Here is a 22954-nt window from a genome sequence, read left to right as displayed (position 1 = left end):
CTCAAGAGCATGTTTAAAGCCAATAACAATATGTGTCCTTTAACTGTAACTTGCAAATCCCTGAACATAATCTTGCGGGCCCCGTCCCAGGTGGATTTCTTTGAACTATTTTTTTCATTCATTTTTTTATTCCTCATCGACATTCAAGCACAGTGTTTTGGAGAGATGTGTTTGAACGCATAGTGCTCTTGACAGCCCTTGAAGCTTCCTCTAGTGCTGTAAGAGGGTGCATTTGGGACATTGGGGAGGGGAGGGGAGGTGCTATTGGCAGTATCCCGTGATGGAGCGGGATACAAAGCCGCCTGTCACTTCTGCTCCTGTCTGAGATGTTTTGAAACGACAGGAGCGATCCATCCGGGCCCCTCGTCTCTCGCTGACAGGTTATTGCAGCTTGTTTTAGATTAACTGAAGGGTCCAAAATGGCCGCCGTGAGACATTCAACGAAGATTGGTGAAGATACATTACGGTTTAGGATACGGTGCACTAGAGATGTCGGGATTTATTGATTTACTGTTATTCAGTTTCAAAAATTACACTATACAACTTTAAAATATAGGTGTGAATTCCACTAGTTTTCCTTTTCTAAAACTGTCACAATGTAAATGTTTTGACCAGGGTTATGGTTAATAATAAATACAGGGCTGATCCAGCAAGAACTGACATGGAGTTCAATAGATTTCTCAGCACAATAAAACGACTTCAATTTCATCAAGATTTAAATTGACACTGACACACTATATCACATTACACCATTTTATTTAAGCTTTTACTAAAAAGCTTAAATAAAAGCTTTTTAGCCCAGTTCTAACCCATTTCTACCAATTTTACAGTAATTAATTAAGTGAATGTTTAAACTGTCAGAAAAATGTGTTCCTTGTGCATAAATGCTCCCTGGCAAAAATACAACTTAAGATAAAAGATAAATACTGATGACAGGTACTATCCCACCAAATCAAGTCATAAGTAAAGAAACTTAAAAACCTGTTATATGCTTTTTAAATAGCATAGAGATTGCTGCTAAAATGGATCTGGCTAATGTTCAGATAACATGCTTTTGTGTTCACACCTTTGAGCCAACACTTTGTCGTGGTTTAGATTTGTTTTGGTCCAGTTCTAGTCGTGGTTTAGTCTTGGTCTAGTCCAAATTTAGTTTTGATGTGTATATGTGCAAGTGTGAAGCACCCTTAATGTCACACAAATGTTCAAATAATTTCATATTAACAATTTTTGTTGACTTTTAGAATCAAAACATTTTCTCATTTACTTACATTACATAAGTAAGAATACTGTTACACCGTCAACTATATTCTTCGAGTAGTAAATATATGTGCTCTGAGAACCACTCTTATTTAAAGTTTTCTCAACTAAATGTAACACAGTACTACCCACCTGTTACTTAAAACCGGACTTAAACTGTATGTCAAGTCTCTTTTTCAACAAAGTGCCACAATTTCATTTTGTAATGCAACTAGTTTGAAAAATAAAAAGTTCCTCTTGGTTTTCTTCAAAGTTTAATTTAAATATTTTGTCAGTCAAGTATAAAATTGTCACTTACACTGTGGGTTCAAACAGGACACAGGAGAAACCTGATGGAGATAAATGCTTTTAATGGCTCTGCTGTTGTCCTTGTACATCCAAAACAACATGTCCAACGCGCCCTGAGTCTGGGGGAGTCCACAGAGTGATTTATTAGAGTCTGGAGATGGAGTGGAAGTGTTTGTCTCCCGTGTGTTTCAGTTTGATTACAAATGGCTCACCATAGATCACATCTGACAGCGCTTCATCAAGTACCACAAGTGGCTTTAACAGGCCAGATTTTGATTATGTGGAATGTGTTAATGCAAAATTACACTTGCTTTGGACGCTTTGGGAATAGATGTAGGTAGATGACACCAGCAGGATGCAATTCCAGAAATAATACTGTGTAATGAATCTAGATCTCCAAAGCCAGTGCAGCCTAAGTCAATCTCAAAGACATTATTTTATTTTTTTAGGAACTGGGAAACTATTCAATAATTCTGTGCCATTGCTTTACGGCTGAACAATGTTTGACTCTGTCTCTGGCCAGCTCAGTGTCAGTTCTTCCAGTTCAGTTCTATCTCGTTTTCACTGAGTGCGTGACAAATAACCTTGGTATGATTGGGTTTTTAAAGTACCTGATAAAGTATGTGTCCATGTAAACACAGTAGTACATAGTATATTTCAGTATCTAGAATCCTGTGGCGACGCAGTATCCTCATTCTGAGCATGTGCAGGAGCAGCTAAATTCCAAAAAGTACTCAAACTTCTACCAGGACTTTTTTATTTGTATTATTTTATCATCATAATACCATCAAGCCATCTTCTGTAGAATACAGCCAGCTTTTAACAGCAAACTCATTTTTGTGACCGTCTGTGTTGTTCTCAGACTGAACTGAAAGAGTGGGACGTATATTTCCACTTCCCTTTTCCTAAAGTTGTGACGCGGCTCCACAGTCTCGTGTTCTTATTTCAATCTATCTTGTCCTTTTGTTGTTAGAAACATACTAAAATATCCCATACATTTGCAAAGTTTCTAACCTGTATATCGCTCCTTGCCATATCTGTGCCACAGTTGCCATAGTTACCACTTTAAATACCCAGGATACGCGTGGATCCATGGGTTTCAGTCACGTGACATATGTTGTCGCTGCCATTTTGACGACATCACCGCACACTGTCACCTCTCCCGCTGTCATGAAAAACTGCTGATTTGAATGGCCAGAGGTTACAAAACAAATGAGGTGACAAACCACAACCCTGTCTAGTTTACCTGGGAATCCCAAACAAAGAGCACATTTTTAAACACATTTAGGAGAATTCACTTTTGAGAGAAGACTGAAAACTGAACTGTGAAACTAATACAAGAATCAAATGCATTTATAGAGGTCTAAACTACAGGGTGAGCAGCTTTTATACACAATACGACAGGGTATTTTATGGTTTGCAGAGGACTTAAATAATTGTAGTATTCGTGATCAAGCCTGGACCCATGTCTCCACCATGTTCTGGTCAAAGGTGTGTCCTGTGAGGGCTTCTACAGGGCCAGGTAAATGAATACACTTTGCATGATTTATGCTAATTGTGTTTCCTTTTCCGTGTGTCTGTTCCAATCCATAAGCGGTAACATTATTTTCCTGAACTCTTTATTCAATGTCACTTTGATACTGAATGATCTGTGTCCCTCTGCCGTCCTCCTCTCATTGTCCACAATCATGCGTGAAGGTTGCGTGCTAAAGTTGACCATATGAACGTCGTGCGTTAGTGTTCAAGGTGAGACGGGTCCAATTAGAGGTGATTTGAATATTTCATATAGAGCAGTGAGGAGAGCAGAATACTGATGCAGACTGAATATTTCATGTTTACGAGGACACATCATCTGAATGCAGCCATAGCCCTGTGTTTGAATCAGTCAGAATATAATAGACGCTTTATTTACAGGCCTTTTTTCAAGTCTAATGTGCTGCAGACTGTTAAGTATTTATGGATAGCAAGTAACTTCAGTGGTTGTATAAATTGGAAGCCTATTTAATGCCATTTATTACTATTAGTAGTATTAGGCCAAAATGGTGGTGATTTATGTCATTTTGTGTTGGAGATTTGGTGAATTTTTTAACCCCTCGTATCAGAACAATGATAAATATTTTACATTTAGTACAATGATTTGTGATTAACTTTGGCACATATTCATGGTTTTCAGCCAAATATTTCCTTCTCAGATTTAAAGGTTTTTTGAGTCATTCACCAAATTTGCGTTAATCATGCAAGTTGTTAGCTTGACTATATTTTTGTTATTTAAATGGCTAGGAATTGTTAAAATTGTCATCTGCCAGATGTAGCCTTAGTTCTCCAGTAAGTGAAATCGAGAACACTAGTTCACAAATACCACACTAGTCAGTTCAATGTTTCTCTGCACTGTTCTGTTTGCTCTTGAGTTTATATTCAAATACTATCGGCACATGATACATAAACATGTACACATTTAAAAGATACATTTAAGAAAATTAACACAATCAAGATTTAAAAGTACAGGCAATTTTCAAAGGATTCTCACACTTCCTTTTTTAATCGGGCAAAAACCCCTCAGTGAGACCGGCTCACTACCTCAATTCTGATTGAAAGGAGTTCCAAGCTGCAGGAGCAGCATAACAGAAAGCTCAATTCCCTCAATCAGTCCTTAGTCAGGGTATCGACAATCAATAAATGTGCCGTGACAGGGCATAGTGGCCTTCAGCTCTCTGCACAGATGGGTCAGTGCACAACCACAACTAGTCTTATAGATTCAAATCATCAGGTGAGTAAACGCAGAGACCACTCAGCCAGGCGTGCAGCGCAGTCTACCACAACCACACATTTGAATGCACAACCAGACATTTGGCTGTTGCATCAACATAAAGAAAATCACCATAACCCAGCAAAGGTAAAAAGGCAGCAGACAAACAATAAGAGTAAATATGATGCTCCCGGTGGTCGAGTGGTTAGGGCGGCGTATGCCAGGCTCCATGTGCAGCTGGCTGTAGTATTGTGAGTTAGAATCCTGGCTCTGACAATTTTGCTGCATGTCCTCCCTTCTCTCATCCCCATTTCACGCTCAACTGTCTAAATGCCTAACATGATAAAGCCTTTGTGCGTGAATATGAACTTGCCATGGCGAGTGGTAACTTTTATCTTTTAAAGGTGGTATGGCCGATTTTTTTCAGCAAATTTTTTATCATATTTCCTCGTGGCGTGGATAAATCATTTGTCCTGCCACGTATCAATCATAAAACGCACCTACCGCTCACCTGCAGCCGCGTCAGGCTCGTCCCCTTGTTTCCGCGTGCCTAAGCGCATGGATCTATCATAATATAGTTCCCTCAGTGTACGGGGCAAAATGAAGACGGAGAAAGACAGTTCAAGCTGACGCAGAAGTGGACAGAAATCTACGGGAGACGAGCGATGCGATGCGCTCCGTTGCGCTAATAAACAAACGCACGTGTGTGTTGTATCGGTCCGCACGGGGGAGTGTGCATGCGCACTTCCGCCTGCGTTCTCAAATCGCCAAGAAATCGTCCATACCGCCTTTAAGTAAATTACTACACTATTATTCTCATCACATCGTTCTCATCTCACTATTTATTTGTCAAGGATCTTTATGTGTACTTCAGCTTTTTCCCAAATGCTCAATAACCTATAGATATTTTTGGACAAACTAACCTCACAAATCTCGTGTATCAGTGGCGTGCCCTCTCACCCACACATGACTCCCCCTCAGCTGGGCCTGGTGCAGTGCCAGCTCTGTGAATGGCTCCAGGCTGGCACCCGGCCCTCACTTCCACTCCATCCCCACAGCACAGTCCTCTCAATCAGACCCAAGAGCCTAAACATTTTCATACCAGCGATTTATATTTAGATAGCACTCCACTGGCCTGTTGCCTGCCTCTTCACACAGCTAAACATGGGGCCAAGAGCTTGAAAGCCTCAAGAAATGCTGTTCAGAAGAGCTGTATTCATGTCACAAAAGTCTTAAATTTATTTGAGTAGTTGTTGTTAGTCTTGAGCCGCTGCCACTAAGACACAGGGAGAACATGCAAATTCCCAGGACCTTCTTGTTGAGGTGAGGGTGCTAACCATTCAGCCACTGTGCAACTTACTAAAACTTGTTTTAAGATCGTGCATTTCCATGACCTTTTCCTAGTTCTCCCATAAAATAATACATTTGAATAATGAGTATCAGTATCAAGTTTAATCTAGAGTAGATTGTGTTGTGGTGACGCGTGAGTCTCTGTCTCTGTGTGTTTGTGTGTCTCTGTGTGTCTGTGTGTCTCTGTGTCTCTCTCTCTGTCTCTCTGTCTCTGTGTGAGACTGAGGAGAGAAGAGGAACTGTCCCTCTGCTCTGGCTCCTCTCACAGCCCTCAGCTTGTACCGACTCCACCTACTTACTCATGTTTGTTTGGAAATACATATGTCCTGGCGCTGAGCACTGGTGATACACAGTCAGTTCGTACAGAACTGAGACATGGTGGAACAAAGAATGAAAGTCCTGGATGGACGCCGCCTGGATTTTTTAGGACCAGTTAAATCCTTGTTTTCAAAGTGATTGTGATATTTACCTCCAAACAAAGTTGTGCTTTCTGTGCCTTCACCATTAAAAGTGATGCTTTATTGCATAGAAATTCTGTGGAGAACTTGACTCTACAATATTTAATCTACAATCAGTATATGCCAGTAATGTATTTCTGAGAGTTTGTGCTGGACCACAGCTCACAGAGATGACATGTTTATTTGCCCTGTTATGAATCTTTCAGTGTTTGAGCCTGAAATAGGCTCAGATAAGCGGCCTCAGGGGAGCAGGTCTGTGGGGAGGCTCTGGAGCCTCTGTGGACCTCTCAAACAGGACAGTTTTGGGTTGTAATTATTTCAGCTCAGATTCCCCTCAACACTCTAAATCACGTAACATGTTCTATGTTTTCATAGAACAACATTCAGAATAATTGTAACTCTTACTTTGCTAATCTGAAAAAAACTATTCAAACTCCTGAAAAGTTAGAGTTCAAATCTTAGTCACTAACCAAAACGCTGCCCTGTGATTGGTCCAGGCTCGCACCACTGGTGGTTCAAAATCATTCATCTTCTTTGCAAGGTGTCCTCTCCCTCTGACCCTCAGAAAAACACTGTTTAAAATGTCCTAGATTTGTGACAACATGGGTAGTGATGTGGAGGTTTTTTGTGCTGCTTAAGTCCATCGAAGACTCGTTCTGAGCATTTCTGCCTCACATCACATTCATTGCAGCTGCATGCTTTCATTAGCATGTCAGGGGTAGGCTAGCATTTGTTTATTTTGCCTTTTATAATACCCTTTACTGAAGTTTTAATACAAGTCCTGATGAGGGAACGCCGGACTGCCATCAAAAGTGTGCTTTCAGTTCTTCTAAAACTTGAGTTACTCAAGAGCATGTTTAACGGCCAATTACATTATAAAAAATGTATAATATCTGTCCTTTAACCTATTTTAATGTGTCTGCAAAAGCACAAAGCCCCACAAGTCACTAGAGGTTGTTGGATGTTGATTCATTCATGTATATATTCATATATATTTATAATTCATATATATATATATATATATATATATATATATATATATATATATATATTCATATTTCAGACACTAGGTAAAGATTCAATTGCTTTGTACTAAAGCAGCACATTAAAATGCTGTAACGCTCTCAATACAGTTCTAATTATAACACATTCAAACAAATCAATACAATACAAACCTTCTGTGTTTGGTCCTTTCTCTGGTTCAAAGTCAAAGAATCTTCCAACTTGTTTGAAGTCGCTCTTTCACTCTTGAACATTTCAAACCCCTTTTCCGTTTCATGCAAAAGCTTGAGTCTTACAAGGATTTTTCAGTTTCTCTACCTCTCAGCTGTGAAGAATTTCAATTAGATTCTCCCAGTGTCGGGGGAAAAAAGACGTTTTTTTCTTAATTAAGTCTAGGAGGGAACATTTTGAGGTTGTTAAAATAGTTTTGTGTTGAAAATGACGTGGATTCGTTGAGGCTACAACATTGTGACTGATCAGGTCAGAGAAAGAGTTGAGCTTTAGTAGTGCTTTACAGTAAAAGGGCCGGTATATATGTGGAGATAAGGAGGATTTGTATCTTTTAAAATGCATGACGAGTTGGCCACTGTCCTAAGGCCCAAAGTCACTGAGATCAGCTCCAGTCACCCGTGACCCAAAAAGGGAACAAGCGGTAGAAAATGAATGAATGAATGATTTAGATGGACAAGAAAGGAAGCTTTTACAAGATGAACATGACAAGCTTGATAACAAAATGAAAAGAGGTCTACCATAGTTTTAATGGAAGGAAAATAACAGCGCAGTAATTTGTTTTTTTGCAGTTACTGCTTAACTAAACATGCTTTTATAAATGTGCTAGTGCAATTAACAGGGCAGTATGTAACTTTGACCTGCTTGTTGCCATGAGATTTTATTTCTTATGGAACATTCGAAGATTTGAACCCTCTACCTATAAGCGTCCACAGAGTTCACCAAGGAGTGACTCTGGGCCTGACGACTCTGGGCCTGACTCTGGCTTTACACATACCAGTTCTGAGCCAGTGGAAACATGACTACTTTGTCCCTCTAAATCTACATTCTCTAAAGCAGATTCAATAGAAAAGTGGCTGTGAAGGAAATGTTAGCATTGGAGTGATCAGAATGAGTTTGGTGAAGGTGTATAGACTTTAAAACCACCAAGGAGCGCCTTTTACCAGCAGCAGCAGCAGACGATGTGTTTCATTACATTCTAAAAGATTACGTAAAAGTGTGTGATGAAGCTGTAAGCATTACTATATCAATTTATCTTTGACATGAACTATCATTTACAGTTTGTATCATATGTACATTAGAATGCTCTTATTTTTTATGTAGTAGTTTTACCATTTGAGCTTTTGACGGTTGAATAATTAACATATCTATGACTCATTCTAGATACTATCCAAGTTTTCCATTGTTCATCTGAGCTAGTATCGATCTATATGACAAAATGTAACCTTTCCTGATGGGTTTTCGAATGGTCAGACCTAGAATAAGACAATATCATGACGACGCTAGACTGGACTAACCAGAAATCAAGTGAACGTGTGGACGCTACATCTTTTAAGAGTGCGACCGTCTGCCTATGCATGCGTTTTATATCTCCCTTGGCCCGTGCAAAGATTGTTCAATGAATCCAAACTTTGCCACTGCCTAGAACAGCAGCGAGTGAGTCATGTTTTATAGAGTTCATTCATGTTTCCGTTTGAAGGAACCCCGCCCTGCAGTGTTGGGCTCATCCTGATGTTCTTACACCAGTGATGACTCAGACGGGCCCCAAGCGAAGACTCATTCTCCGTGTTAGCCGTTCAACACTGAGTAACCCTGTGGACACTTGGTTTAAGTTGTAACCCGACAACACGATGAGCACCAGACTGGAGTGGGCAAATATGAAATGGTTGGCTGGAGGGGTCAGCGAGGGATTTTATTGTCTTCTGATGACTTCTTTGAATGCAGAAGTGTAATGTTTTGGGATGAATTTCAGAATTGGGGGCCTCTGATTCAAATGGGGATGGGACGGTATGATTTTTTTTCACGGTATGATAACATAACCAAAAAGGCCATGTTTTTTTATAATTCTAACTAAAACAAGTCACCTTTTAACTAAACACTTTTCTGTGCTGTGTTTTATTCCAACCAGATCAAATGGGCAAGACCAGTTTTCTACAATGTCTTTGCTCACACTATTTATATTGTGGCATTTAAATACCACGTTATACTCAATACCTGTTGTCGTCCTATCCCCAAATGCCAAGATATAGGTCTCAAATATGCAAATCACGACATACTAGCAAGTTGGTGATTTTGGTCTTAGTCAAGGCACTGTATTTTATCTTTCCGTGTTGTTAAAGGTGCTGTGCCTAATTTTTACCGTCTTAAAACATGGAAAACGGAACTAGTTCATTTTAAACTCACATGTATCACTCACTGTATCACAGCTAATGCCTGAGAAGGCAGAAGTGCTTTTCACAACTCTCTAAGCTTGGAGCGAGTTTTGCTATCATGGTAAAGTTAACGTTAGCATGCTAATGTTGCACTTCCTGCATGGAGGAGACTAAGAGAAAGTTTGGTGGTCTAATTTTGAACCATATGTACTGGCAAAACAGATTTGACTTAATTACATGAAACAGTCTGGACATTCTACATGTAATTTTAACAATTGAAAAGCGGGAAGTAGCTGTTAGCAGGCTAGTTGTTGCACGACGCCCAAACGCTGCTGTGTTCCCGTACTTATTATCGCGGTGAATAATTCGGATGCTCAGAATGCATGTGGAATAGGTTTTAACCACTGCAAATCATTTTTTGAGATGGTAAAAATCAAGTACAGTGCCTTTAACAAATTGTTTCAGGCCTTGTGTACGCGGCACCATTCACCCATAATCCCATCTGCATTTAACCGACAAAGTGTGAAGAGCAGAACAGATGTGGTTTCACTGATGCACTGATGCTCTGCACTACACTGCAGAATCTGTCTTCATCATGTGCTTTTCTGGGACATCGCTGTCACACTCTTAAGTCAAAGTAAATAATCAGTTAAACCCCTCTCATTATAGATTAATGGGGCATGGGAGACTGAAGTATTGTTACAGTTTTACTCTTTGCTTATGTTGGGCATTGAAATTTCGCCATAAAGAATTGTACCTCAGCTATTATTATTTTCTCTCCACCCAAACGTGATAATAAAAAGTAACTATTATGTGCAGAAAACCTGAAAGATAAAGGAATTGCAAAAGGAGAATAACACATTTTTAAAGATCATGTATTATTTGCACCAGTATCGACACTTTTCGATACCTCTGTTGATATTTGGTATTGATTCGCTGATCTCTACTATTTGCTTGTAAATACAAAGTATATAATATTTAACAAACATTTAATCGCCAAGTTTGTCAAAGCTGCCAGTTGGTCCACTGTATTTGAAGGTGTGTTCAATGGAAGCATGTTTCACCTCATCCTGGTGTTGATTGTGCATTTCTCAGGATTAAAATGTTCTGTTTTAATAATCGGTCTGGCAGAGGGATCGATCGATCGCTCCTCGGGACATGGCCCCTGGCCAAACATCAGGGGGCCAGGACTCTCCTGAAAAAGAGATTCTAAATCTCAGTGGGATTTTCCTGCTTAAATAAAGGTCAATAAATAAATTATGACATGAAATCAGAGGGCTATAAAATTCTACACTGTAAACAGACTGTAGATTTTGTTCATTGACACATCTAAAGTGTGAAAGAGTTGCTTCAGTCTTCAGTCATATAAATAAATATAACTCATCTTAATATTTAGTTTGTGCCTGATATCTAATCACAAAAAAGAGAAAATTAAGTAGTTTTAGAAAACCGAATGAACAATAGGAACACTGCAGACACACATTATAGACTTGACTTCAAAGCTCAATCATGTTTTACACTTTCAAAGAGGCATAGAGTTGGGGCCTTTTTGCTTAAGGCCCCCAAATGGCAAGCACCGGTCCTGAATAGCTCCACAAATAAAAATGTGTGCTTCCCATGATTCCATCCTTATCCATGTTTCTGTTCTGTTTTCTGTGCAATTGTTAATTGCTTTGGCAACGGTCCTAATTTCCCATCATTGTGAAACCCAGGGTGCCACGGCCAAGGTTCTGTTTGATAGTTTAACTGTGTTTTATTGTTTAGGAAATGTATGTAAAAATATATATTTCAATCATGATATTCTAATCCTAATAAGCCTTGTTTTATTCTTTATTGAGGTTGAGTGGGAATCTAACCACCAACTTTGGCTAGTTGATATAAAAAAGATTAACCTTCAAAATAATAATAATTAAAGTCATAAGTTCAGTTATTCTTTGGCATTTTTTGCAGATGTCTAATATGATTATAAACAATATATTCCACATTTTTGTTTTGTGGCATTATTTGTGTAGCATTTGCTCTTCTATGGTGACAATACGTTCTTAATTAACTTTTTTTTTTCTTCACATGGCCTTGCCGTTGCCCTTAGCAACCCCCCATACAGTCCTAGTTAATGAGATATTATTACATACAGGTAAATATTTACGACCTCCATATTTGTCCAAGGCGATTTCGTATCTATGCAGTGTTTATTCACAGGGTTGGGCTGATGTAGAAGTCACATATTTGTCTGCACTTATATCTACAGTGGCCAGCTCTTATCTTTTCATTAAAACTTAACTATTGTGCACTAGTCATACATCCACGTTAAGCAGCTGTGCTGAGAGTGTTTAACATTCTATTGTATATTATTTCTTTAATGGAGGCTTTGTAGTAGAGCCAACTTTCTTTTGAGGAATTGTTGTTTTTTGCTATCAAGATGGCAAAATTCCATAATATCAATCAGTCCCAAATGAAACATACACAAGGCAGAAATGTGTTTATGCGCATCAACCCTTGTGAACCTCAATAGGCCAATAATGCTGTGTGGAAGTTTTAAGTAAAGAAATCCAAATTGCAATTTTTTTAATTTAGTTTTTCTGTTATTTTGTTTACACTATCATATTTTGCAGAAAACCCATGCTACTACTTGGATTCAACACTCACTCGTCTATATAATATATATATATATATATATATATATATATATATATATATATATATATATATATATATATATATATATATATATATGCTTACAAAAACATATACCAGAAAGAACAACGATTTGGTGACTTATAGTAGCCACTAGCTTATTCCAAATGTGCACTTACATCAGCCCAATCGAAATCGACCAAAAACACTAGATGTGTACAATAACAGACAAACCAGATTACCTGTAATACGAATTCTTAGTTAACCTTTCCTAAATAAACCTAAACATTTCACATATTAACACACAATATCAACAGCATTTAGACGTAACATATCATACCAGTTAATGTTTGATACTGGTTTAAGAATGTACGCTGCATGGCCTTATGGGATTGATGCATAAATCAGACTCAGAAAAGGTTTATTGACTGTCGTAATGAACAGAATTCACAAACATAGGAACTTGCTTTGGTGATTCTGTGCAACATAAAACAATGAACAATGATAAAACAACATATCTAAAATCAAAACAGGCGAGATCCAGGCGACAGTCGCGGTATGTTGTGCTCTTTTGGACATAACGGTGACAGCAGAGACACGCTCCAGTCTAAAGTCCCAGAGGAGCAGAGGCCAGTCCTGACAGGCCCACAGAGCAGAGGACACTTTACACCTATTACTGTATTATACTCATTAACTGCATTTGGTAAATGAATGTGGTAAGTTATTTTAAACACGATTCCCTGTGAAAAAAGAATACAACTATTTGGACAAAATGGGAAAAATAGTCCAATGGCAGGATTCGATACAAGATCCAAGCTCCCCGTTTTAAATGAACTGTGTGAACACATCCCATGAAGTAATGCAGTATAATTCTCATGATTTTGAAATTTGGGATGAGAAATTAATTGAATTATAATTGAGATTCTGTCATGTTTAATTTTCAATGATTTGCTGGAGGTTCACAAGAGCTTGAACGTTGGAGTAAGAAATACATTTTAAAAACGCTGTGAGTGATTAAACGCCTTGTTTATATTCAGGAAATCAATACTGAAAGCCATTTGTATTTAGTTTTTGAAAAGAGAAAAAAGAGAAAATATGCAAGAGAAAAAAATAAAATAAAATTGCTTAAGTGCCCGGTCCTAATTAGAATTCAAAAATAGATATATATTGACCAAATGTATAATCGATTTTATGGGTTTAATTAGCATTACATTTGGGAATATAAAGAGACAAGAAATTGAAAGGATAAATTAACAATAATTTTGACTAAAACAAAAATATTTAAACAAAAGAGCACTATGAAGACAAATTATCCTCTATACTGGTAGTTTCTTTTCAATATTGACTTTACCTCGACAATGAATGTGAGAGTGAATAACTGTCTGTAATGTCCATGTCTCTGTGTTAACCCTGCGACAAGTTGGCCACTGTCCAGGGTGTACCCCGCCTAAGGCCCGAAGTCACTGGGATAGGCTCCAGTCACCCGCGACCCCAAAAGGGAACAAGCGGTAGAAAATGGATGGATGGATGGACTTAACTCGACCTTCCGTTTGAACCTGCAACCCTCTCATTAGTGGGCAAACACTCAACCCACTCTTCCGCTGCTGTGTAGTTTGCATGTTCTCAGCTCAACCAAGTGAATTCTTATTTGCACAAAACATTGGCGTTGAATGTCATGTTTGTAAGATGGACGCCCGTGTGTGACAGGCTGAAATGCCAGCGCGCCCGCGGAGAAGCCGAGCCCACTCTTTGTCCGCCATGTCGTGTTTGGCTTTCCCTTTTGCACACGTCCCTCCTCCAGCCTCAGACTCACACGGCGCAGAGTGCTTTGTGTCGGCCTGAGCTTTGATCGCACAGACGCGAACAGTCGATAACCATTTACCACGCCGCAGTCTGTCAATTTGGACATCGATCCCCGCTGCATTGTGGGTAATTAGGGCTGCGCTCGAACAAAAAAAAAATGGAGCTCGTTCGGTGCGCTTCCTGCTTGTTTGTGAGACAATGTAGAACGCAATCTGTCAAGCCACAAAAATGATCTTTCAAATTGTCACGTTCATATGAATATCAAGAGGCAACTGCACATGTGATATTAAAGGTGAACCATGTAACTTTTCTAGCATCTTGTTCTCATAAAGATGTTGCTTTGCTTAGAATGATCCACTGTATGTTTTTAAACCTAACTCAATGGAAACGTGACTGTTTTAGCCTAAGTTACAGTTCAGATCTGTAGAGGGGTGAGTCCACTCACTGGAAGAATTCTTGTTCAAGGTGTTTTTGAGCAATAAAACGTCCCAAATTGAATAAAGGCAAGATAGACGAGGAGTGTGATGTGATATTTGTTGTTGTTGTTGTTGTTGTTGTTGTTGTTGTTGTTGTTTTATGGCGGTTGGCATCCAATTGTTGCATTACCGCCAGACTTTATTCCTCAGACTTTGTCGTAGTTGTTGTTGTTGTTGTTGTTGTTGTTGTTGTTTTATGGCGGTTGTTGTTGGTGGTGGTGGTGGTGTTTTATGGCGGTTGGCATCCGAGTGTTGCATTACCGCCAGACTTTATTCCTCAGACTTTGTCGTAGTCCTTAAAAGTTCTTCTTCCATTGCTTTGGTGTTACAAAGCCCATGAGGTTATGAGATGTCTGTGAACATTCCAGGCAAAGCAGTCACATCTGCTTTGAAGTTTTGGCTTTACTTCTACTAAAACAAAGGAGTTCAGAACTCTTCAGTGTATTTGGCTCCTTCCTTCAGACGGGTAAGGCAGTGACTCACCACTTCTGTCAACTATTTGAACTACTTTAAAACGTTTGTCCAATTGACAGCAGAGCATTTTCATTTGCTACCACTATTATTACTACGACTACTATGCCACAAATCAAACATGGTGTGCGCTCCAGAACTCTTGGATTGTCTTTTACTTCGCAGATTAAATTGTACATGCAATTATTTCAACAACAAGGATTAATACAAACCGCAGCATGTTATTTGTAGTCATACTTTCAGCCCACGCACAGTATCACCATGGCGTCTTTCCTCTTCATCATTTGATTTTGGGGTAGTGAAAGTACTCAGTGTTGGTAGCAGTATGAGCTCTGGAGTATGTGACTGCTGTACGGAAATAACTCTGGGCACAGGGGAGATGTACTTCCTCCACAGTTCTGCTTACAGCGCATCCTCTGATACCTGTGCACCGCCGCAGACTGCAGGAGGATCAAACTGGATTTCATGTTGCGTGTTGGGAAATCCGATGATAATTCGTGGAGACTTTAATGTGCATGTGGATATTCGTTTGACAAAGTTTACAACCGCATGGCTGTCGCACAACAACAGTTAATTCTATTCCCAAAATGCTGTCATGTTATGTCAGTATGTTTTTAAACTGCTTTTTTGGTTGGTACACGCCCATTTATCCCAAACATTAACGTAATAGTTCCAGTTGATAGTTGAGTTGATAATGCAATGACTTGAATTTAAATTTATGTTACATGCACACCAAAATCTGATTATTATTATCTGATTTTTGGTCATTTAAGATTATTAAAATGAAATGCAAACCTCAACCATCTATTGCGAGTGGATGCGATCATGAAATAAGATTATTTAGCTGTTAAATAATTGTATTATTATTATTTAACAACAAAGCTGTTCACTCTATTGTGTTGGTACATACATATTTACCAAAACATAATTCAAACCTTTCTGAAATTTTGTTGAAAAATTGTCTGTTTTTAAATGTAGTTTCGTAAATGGTTTTAAATGTTTTGATCTCAACAGGTTTTTTTGTAACTGGTTAAATGAAGGCTAATAAAATGAAAGGAAACAAAGGATTCAATGGCAGCCACATTCCCCGTAATCCACCCTGGGTCAACTATGGCAACAAAAAAGTGCTTAAGTGAGTCATTAACGTAGACTCTTGTTTTCCTTTCATTCAATCTGCATTTCGTTTTGACGCTCTCTCTGTCTCTTCCTGTATTGGCGCTGTAGTGGTTTAAAGTTGGCCCTGAACCAGCACTTGTCTGAACACCACAGATGGACTCGCCGCTCTGGAACACACCGGCCTGTATGAGACGGAGCTGGGTTATTTAAAGTGGTCCGGTGAACAGTGCTGGAAGTAAAAATGAGTGTGCGTCTCTCAGGAGCCTTCCCTGGAACTGCTCCAACAAACTTGTTTCATCACCTGCTGCAAAAGGAATTACAAAACTGAAACTGAGACTGGATTTGTAGAGATGCTGTGCCCTTGTTTCACATGAGGGATAGTTACAATGCACTGCAAGTAAAAAGAAAAAGAAAAAGAAGAAGAAGAAGCGCTGCACCACATTTTTTACTGTTTTCAGTCCACGATTTGGCAAACATTGTTTAAAACTTGGATGCAGATGGGGAAGGAAGAAGTGACTCTAGAGAAGCAGGACATTTACTTTAAAATGATATATACTCGTAAAGGTGCATTGTAATATTTGTCCATATTATTTGAATAGGCCACACAAAATATTATCTGCTAATTCTTTATTCTAGCAGGTCTTGTGAAGCACACTTGTACATGGATAGATTTTGTCAGTACATTTTAACTGGGGTGTGTGTTGGGCAAGAGTTAAGAGCCCCCCAGCTCCAGATTGAGTTTGGAGCTTCATTAAACTATTACAAACTCTTATAACAATAACTTTTGCTTTAGTTTTCTGTTAAAGTTAGTGTTCGTAACAGTTGTTGAGGCAGATTCTTTCTCTCTGTCTCTCTCGCTCGGCTCTGGAAACGTCCCACCAAAGCACGGTGGCCCCCCTACGGCGGTGGCTCTAAACAATTGCTTAGTTTGTTTATGCCTCAGGCCGGCCCTGCTTGGTTTGAAATGTGTAAAACTAGTTCATTTTAAACTCATTACAGCAGTCCACGTGTCGCCTTCCCAGCATGCTAAATATTCGCCAAGATATGCACTTTTCAGAATTAGTTTTGCCGGGTAAAGCTAACCAACATTAGCATGCTAACGGCGCATTTCCTGTTTCACTGAGAATAAAACACATTTAGCTGCAGAGAAAGCATTGTGGTCTCATTTTCACCCGTTTCTGTACTGAGGCATAACATATTTTACTTTATTACATGCAAAAACATCTAAATTAATAAACACATAATAATAAAGGTTTGATGTTGTGGAATACTTGCAAAGCCATAATATCTCGTGCACCTTTGAGAACACATGTAATCATAGTATGTAATGCTTTATTTTAGGGCACACTTAATTAATATCAAACTATTTAAGTGATTACATTTATGTTAATTAATATTTATTCATCACTTATCAATGTATTTTTCTGTATAAACCTTATTTTGCTGCTAATTAGACATTTTTTATTAATTAACTCTTCATTATTGGTGATTGGCTCCATGTTAAGATGTTTTTGTACACACATGATAAGCATTTGATAATAAGGGTTTTGTTTTAGTTAAAAATTACCGGATCCATATTAATAAGCAGTTTTAAGGGGTTTATTAAATGTCTAAATAGCAATACAATGAATCACTTAAATGCATTCAAATTAGCTGCTAGTTAGATGTTCATAAGTGTGCCCTAAAATAAAGTCTTAGCAAACTTGCTACAACATGTAATAATATTTTCAGGCTTGTGAATATGTTGTGACATTTTGTTATTTTGCTATTTTTGGCTTGAATTTTACATGGCTCCTCCTACTTTATGGACATAATGAGGCTATACATTTTCAAACTAACTCACCATAGTGATATTTTCGAGTTCCCTTATTATTCACAGTGTGATTCTTGGTCAGATACTGCGGCTGTCGCTGTGGTAACTCTTCATGTCTAAGCGCCTCAAAGTGCCTGTATACACCAACATTGTGTCTGTCTGTGCAGCCGGGGGAAAGTAGAGCAGAAAATCTGGCCCAAACACAAAATACAAACTCACTCCACACTCCGCTTAACACTGCTGCAAAGCATTCTGGGAGTTCACAGTCAGCACTTGAGATATCGAACCCCAGAGAAGTGTGAAAGAGCAAAAGTGTGAGTTTGTGTTGTGAAAAAGTCTGAGAAAGTTAATAGTTGGTTGATTCTTTGTTGTGTAGTGTGTTGTTTCTTTGTTTTGTTGCCCCTCGGGTGTTTGTGGGACCTTTTTGGAGTTGTATTTAGCTTTGTTTACGCTTGTTTTATTAACTTGTTTCAAATTTCAAAAATGTATGACATCGTTGAGATCTCCCCTGCTTTATAGGTCAATAAATCATTGTCAGACTTTTCTGGTGTCTCATTAAACTGCAGGCTTTTGTTTCCCCCATAGTCATTCCTTCTGCTGCCAGTAGATGGAGTTCTAACACCAAAATCATGGAAGAATCCTAGAAAATTATTTTCTCTACCAGTATTTTTAGAAAAGTGTTTTTGAATAAAAACATTAATTTAAGTTCTAAAACATGAGATTCCAAAATAAATACTCAAGTGTAGGGCTGACGCTGTAACTGCGACCATGGTAACCGCATTTTATAGCACTATGTTTTAACATAAGCCTACATTGACCCAAACAAAGCACAGTATTCTCAGTCTGTTGTGCGTCGAAGCCAAAACAGACGTGATCAACGCGGCTGTAATTGTCCTCCTCCTTGGTCCAGGTAAACGAGTAAATCTCAAGTAAATGTTGCGTGGTTAAAATCCGGTGAGAAGATGCAGCCAAACCGAGTCCCTGTGAAGTTCAGCCAAAACTAAAATACTGTCAAATCTGCCATAATCCTCCTCCTCCATAAACGTGTAGTAAATTCATAAGCACGTGCTGTGTACACACGCATACTGTCACGAATGCTTGCTGTTATATCGTTTTTTTTTTTTACTATTATTCAAGTACAACCCCAATTTCCATGCATTATTATGGAACTATGGACCATACTGCGTAAACCGCAAACCGCAGTGCTGAGGCACGCAAAGTTACAGCAAGGGAAATTGTTGCAACAGCCCTACTCAAGACTATGTTTAAAGGTCAATAACAATAAAAACAAAGCATAAGATGTGTCCTCTAAGGCGAGAATTCATACTACTCAACCACCAGACAGCGGCTTAGTTAGTAGTTGGTTATTTGTACAGTAGTAGTTTGGTATTTCAAGGGTTGATTGAGTGTTATCAGTATCTGTGGGCAGTGACGCCAACAGCCTGGACCTCCTGAAGACGTCCATCTGTTTTCTGGAGAGCAGACCATCTGACACTGCTAATCACCATGTACTCACTCCTTATGCAAAGTCAAAACTAGATATTTACATTTGCAATGGCTCCTATTTTAACTAGGCTTAGACAATTAATAGGATAAAGACAAAGGTACAAATTGTGCATTCCTTTGTGTTTAGCGTTAGATCAAGGATTACCAAACACCTCATTTGTCTTAAGTACTAAACCATGACTTTACCAGTGCATTATTCAATTACAACCTAGTAACACTTTATAATGAAATGTTAAACGCCTTAATAAAGCATGAACAAACACTTAAATGTATAATGAACAATTTGATCCTTATGAACAAAGTCTTTCTGCATGCTTTATTAAGGCTAATGAAGGTGTAGTTATTATAAAGTGGCACCCAGTCGTCTCCCAGTGCTTGGAACAAAGAACTCCACACAATTAGAACATCCTCTACAAAGAACTGTCTGATTTCAGTCGGTGATCTATTACGGGGCAGTGTTGTGAATAAGGCTAGTGCTGAACCAACAGAAGGAGCCGCAGAGGAGCAGGTGTGGAGGTGTTGGAGGGAGATAAATCATTGCGCCTCCTCCAGACACACATGAGCCGCTGTGTGTGAGTGAGGCTGCAGCTCCGTGTGGGTGGACTCATTCTATTATGGTGCTAAGATGGCGCGTGAATGTGTCGGGATAGTTGAGGCTTTGCGAGAGATATTTTGCTAGACATTTTGGGGTATTTTCAATCACTGTCTACGTGTAATTGTAAGCAGGCTGTAGTCATAGCGACCCTGGGGTTGAAGAAGAAAGTCATGGCTGAGTTTGCATCAACGGTCACGCCCAACTCCATCGATGGCTCATTCACACATAACATTCATAGGCAAAACGAAGTACAATTGTACGCACTGGTCGGAGCTGGGGTCAATAGGCTAACTTCTTTTGTTATACTTTAGCACAAATAGAGCAAATTTTAATTCATGTCATTGTTAGATTTGCTATGGTGCGGGATTGTCAAGAATAATCCACATAGTAGCTTTAAATTGAACCAATTTTCTGAATATAAACCATAACAATATTGAAAAGAAACCAATATCGTCATTGCTCAAAACTCACAAACATGTTTATTTTTGAATTTTATTTGACTGTTAACGGTGCACTAACTTTCCTGGTGGAGTGTCCATTCCCACCTGCTTGTGTTATGGAAATGTTATTGCTTTGCCTGGAATATTCCAAATTAAGGCATTAAACGTATCTATCTTCATGGAGACAAGCAGGTGACACCACCAGGCCAAATTACAGGTCAGATCTGTGGAGCTCACTGTTAACAATACTTGTTTTGAAGGTATTGCAACAGTTTTGAAAGACTGCAAGATACAGAATTTAAATGCCAGACTTTGGAATGATTTACCTTTCACCAATACATATCAATATATCAATATATAAAATATATTTATTTATTTTTAGCAGACTGATTCTCCTGCTCAATGAAATGCGTGTTTGATTATTTAGTAATTATTCCCCATGACCTTCTACATCTGCTGTACGTCTGAAGCCAGTGCAGTTTGTCGCTCTCATAAAGCTCTTTGTCTCCAGACCACATGTCGTCCAGGTTGTTGGGATCCGGCCCCAGCTTCTGCCTCTCTGGCCCCACACAGAGGAAGCGTGCTGGGCCTCATAAAGCCAGCATTGTGGTGTAGGATAATTCCTGGCATTGTTCAGATCGTGATGATGAAGAGGAGGCTGTGGAAGGCCGTGTAACGCTGTGGCAGGAGCACCTCACTGTGGGATGTTGTTCAGCCCAGAGGTGGAGAGCAGAGCTAAAGATCAGGGGCCTGGTGAATGGAAGAATATTTGATGAACATGCAGGAGATGAAGTGATCAAAATGAATTTGGTCTTCTGTTTCTTCCCAGGAGAAGCATGTCCCAGGTGTGTGGGAGCATGAAAGTTCCTTTGTCTCTGTTCATTGTTAAGTTTAAGATTTCTCATAGTCAGACTTGTATTTTAGAGTCGTACCTTGACATGTTTCGGATGCACTTTGCTGCCTTCCTCAGAAGTGTCACGAGATGTTACTGTGATGTGTCTGGTCAGCTGAGCTCTGTCTTGAATTGTGTATTAAAGATTTTGTTGTTTTTTGTTCTTTCGCCATAGTATTAAATGTTATTAATTTGTGCTGACAGAAAATGCATTGAACTTTGTACCAGTTTTTGTTTCATGCAGACAGGCCGAATAATTACAGAGTCACAAACCAGGTCAATACATCTGCATTTTGACAGTTTAAAGGGCAAATGTTAATATTCTAACCTGCTCTCCAGCTCAATGTGCCGTTTAGAATGAGGTGACGCTGTTATTGTTAAAATGTGTTTGACTTTTCATGGACATTTGTGTGTTTGCTGGAGTCTTAAATCCTGGTTAGCAGCTTGTTCCTTGTACACTACATATTAGCAGCTTGTTCCTTGTACACTACATATTAGCAGCTTGTTCCTTGTACACTACATATTAGCAGCTTGTTCCTTGTACACTACATATTAGCAGCTTGTTCCTTGTACACTACATATTAGCAGCTTGTTCCTTGTACACTACATATTAGCAGCTTGTTCCTTGTACACTACATATTAGCAGCTTGTTCCTTGTACACTTTGCAGATTTTGTTGGAGTCAGTAGTTCCATGTTTAGCTCCGGTCACTGTGTGGCCACGTGCAGCCTTCCCCACGGAGCAGACAGATGGAGCCTCACATGAAAAATAGAGCCATCTGAATCAGCCTCTCATTTAGACTGAAATATATAATGGAAGTGAAATATTATCACACAAAAAAAACATATTCAACATTTTCATTATCCCACTATTAATGTGCATTTTGCAAATTGTAGACAGTGTTTATTAAAAAGGGGTTTCTATTCAAATATTCAAATATTTGGAAGGTTGTCTGTAGGATAAAATCTCAAATACTGGTACATAGAAAACCAAACAACAACATAATATTATTTGCATTCATGTGCCCTGTTAAAGGGTTTGGGTTTGTTTGGGTTCTTAAGTGATGTTGAGCTCCATACAGACAACCTTAGTATTTTCATGTGACACACTGTATGTAGGTTTGTTCCTGTGTATGAACTGTCCCTCAATCATAAACCCATTTATTTAGTGGAGAGAGGCAGCTTTTTGAAGTTGATAAGTCTTAAGATAATGTGCAAGTTTAGCACAGTGGTTCTCAACTAGTGGGTCAAGGACCAAGGGGGATTTGCAGAGATTGGTAAAATGTAATGCAAATTGTTGTTCTTGTTGGATTGTGCACTTACTATGCTAATAGTGTTGTCACAATACTCAAATACAACACACAATAACATAGCACTTTTATTGATGTACTAAATCATTGTCGACTGCAACTTTCAATTAAATTATTTTATGTATCTAATATGTGAATGTGAGCAAAAGCGTTCACTGCAATTTCCCTTGGGATTACTAAAATATCCATCTAAAATTTTAAACTGGATTTTGTCACTAAAATGGGCTCGATTCGCTACAACAATTTCAAGACCACAATGAGAATAATTTAATCTATTGCCTTTTTCAACACAATCATATTATTTGATAGAACCATGTGGTCTGATAAAGATCTGTTCTAGACCATTCTAGATCTCTATTCAGACGAGGTCAAATATTCTCCTTCATGTGTTTTTTTTGTATCAATTCTTCAAATTAGT

General features: G+C 38.8%; 1 protein-coding gene across 1 annotated transcript in view; it reads left to right on the top strand.

The window, feature by feature from the left end:
* The window catches only part of basp1 (brain abundant, membrane attached signal protein 1), a 42402-nt gene that overhangs the window by 16662 nt on the left and 2786 nt on the right, over positions 1-22954 (top strand). The window lies entirely within an intron of this gene.

The sequence above is a fragment of the Eucyclogobius newberryi genome, unplaced genomic scaffold (genome assembly GCF_026437365.1).
Source record: "Eucyclogobius newberryi isolate DKJ021-1_F unplaced genomic scaffold, fEucNew1.0.hap1 SCAF_12, whole genome shotgun sequence".
NCBI classification, from domain to species: Eukaryota; Metazoa; Chordata; class Actinopteri; order Gobiiformes; family Gobiidae; genus Eucyclogobius; species Eucyclogobius newberryi.
The sequence above is the reverse complement of the archived record's forward strand: the minus strand, read 5'-3'. Positions and strand labels throughout refer to the sequence as shown.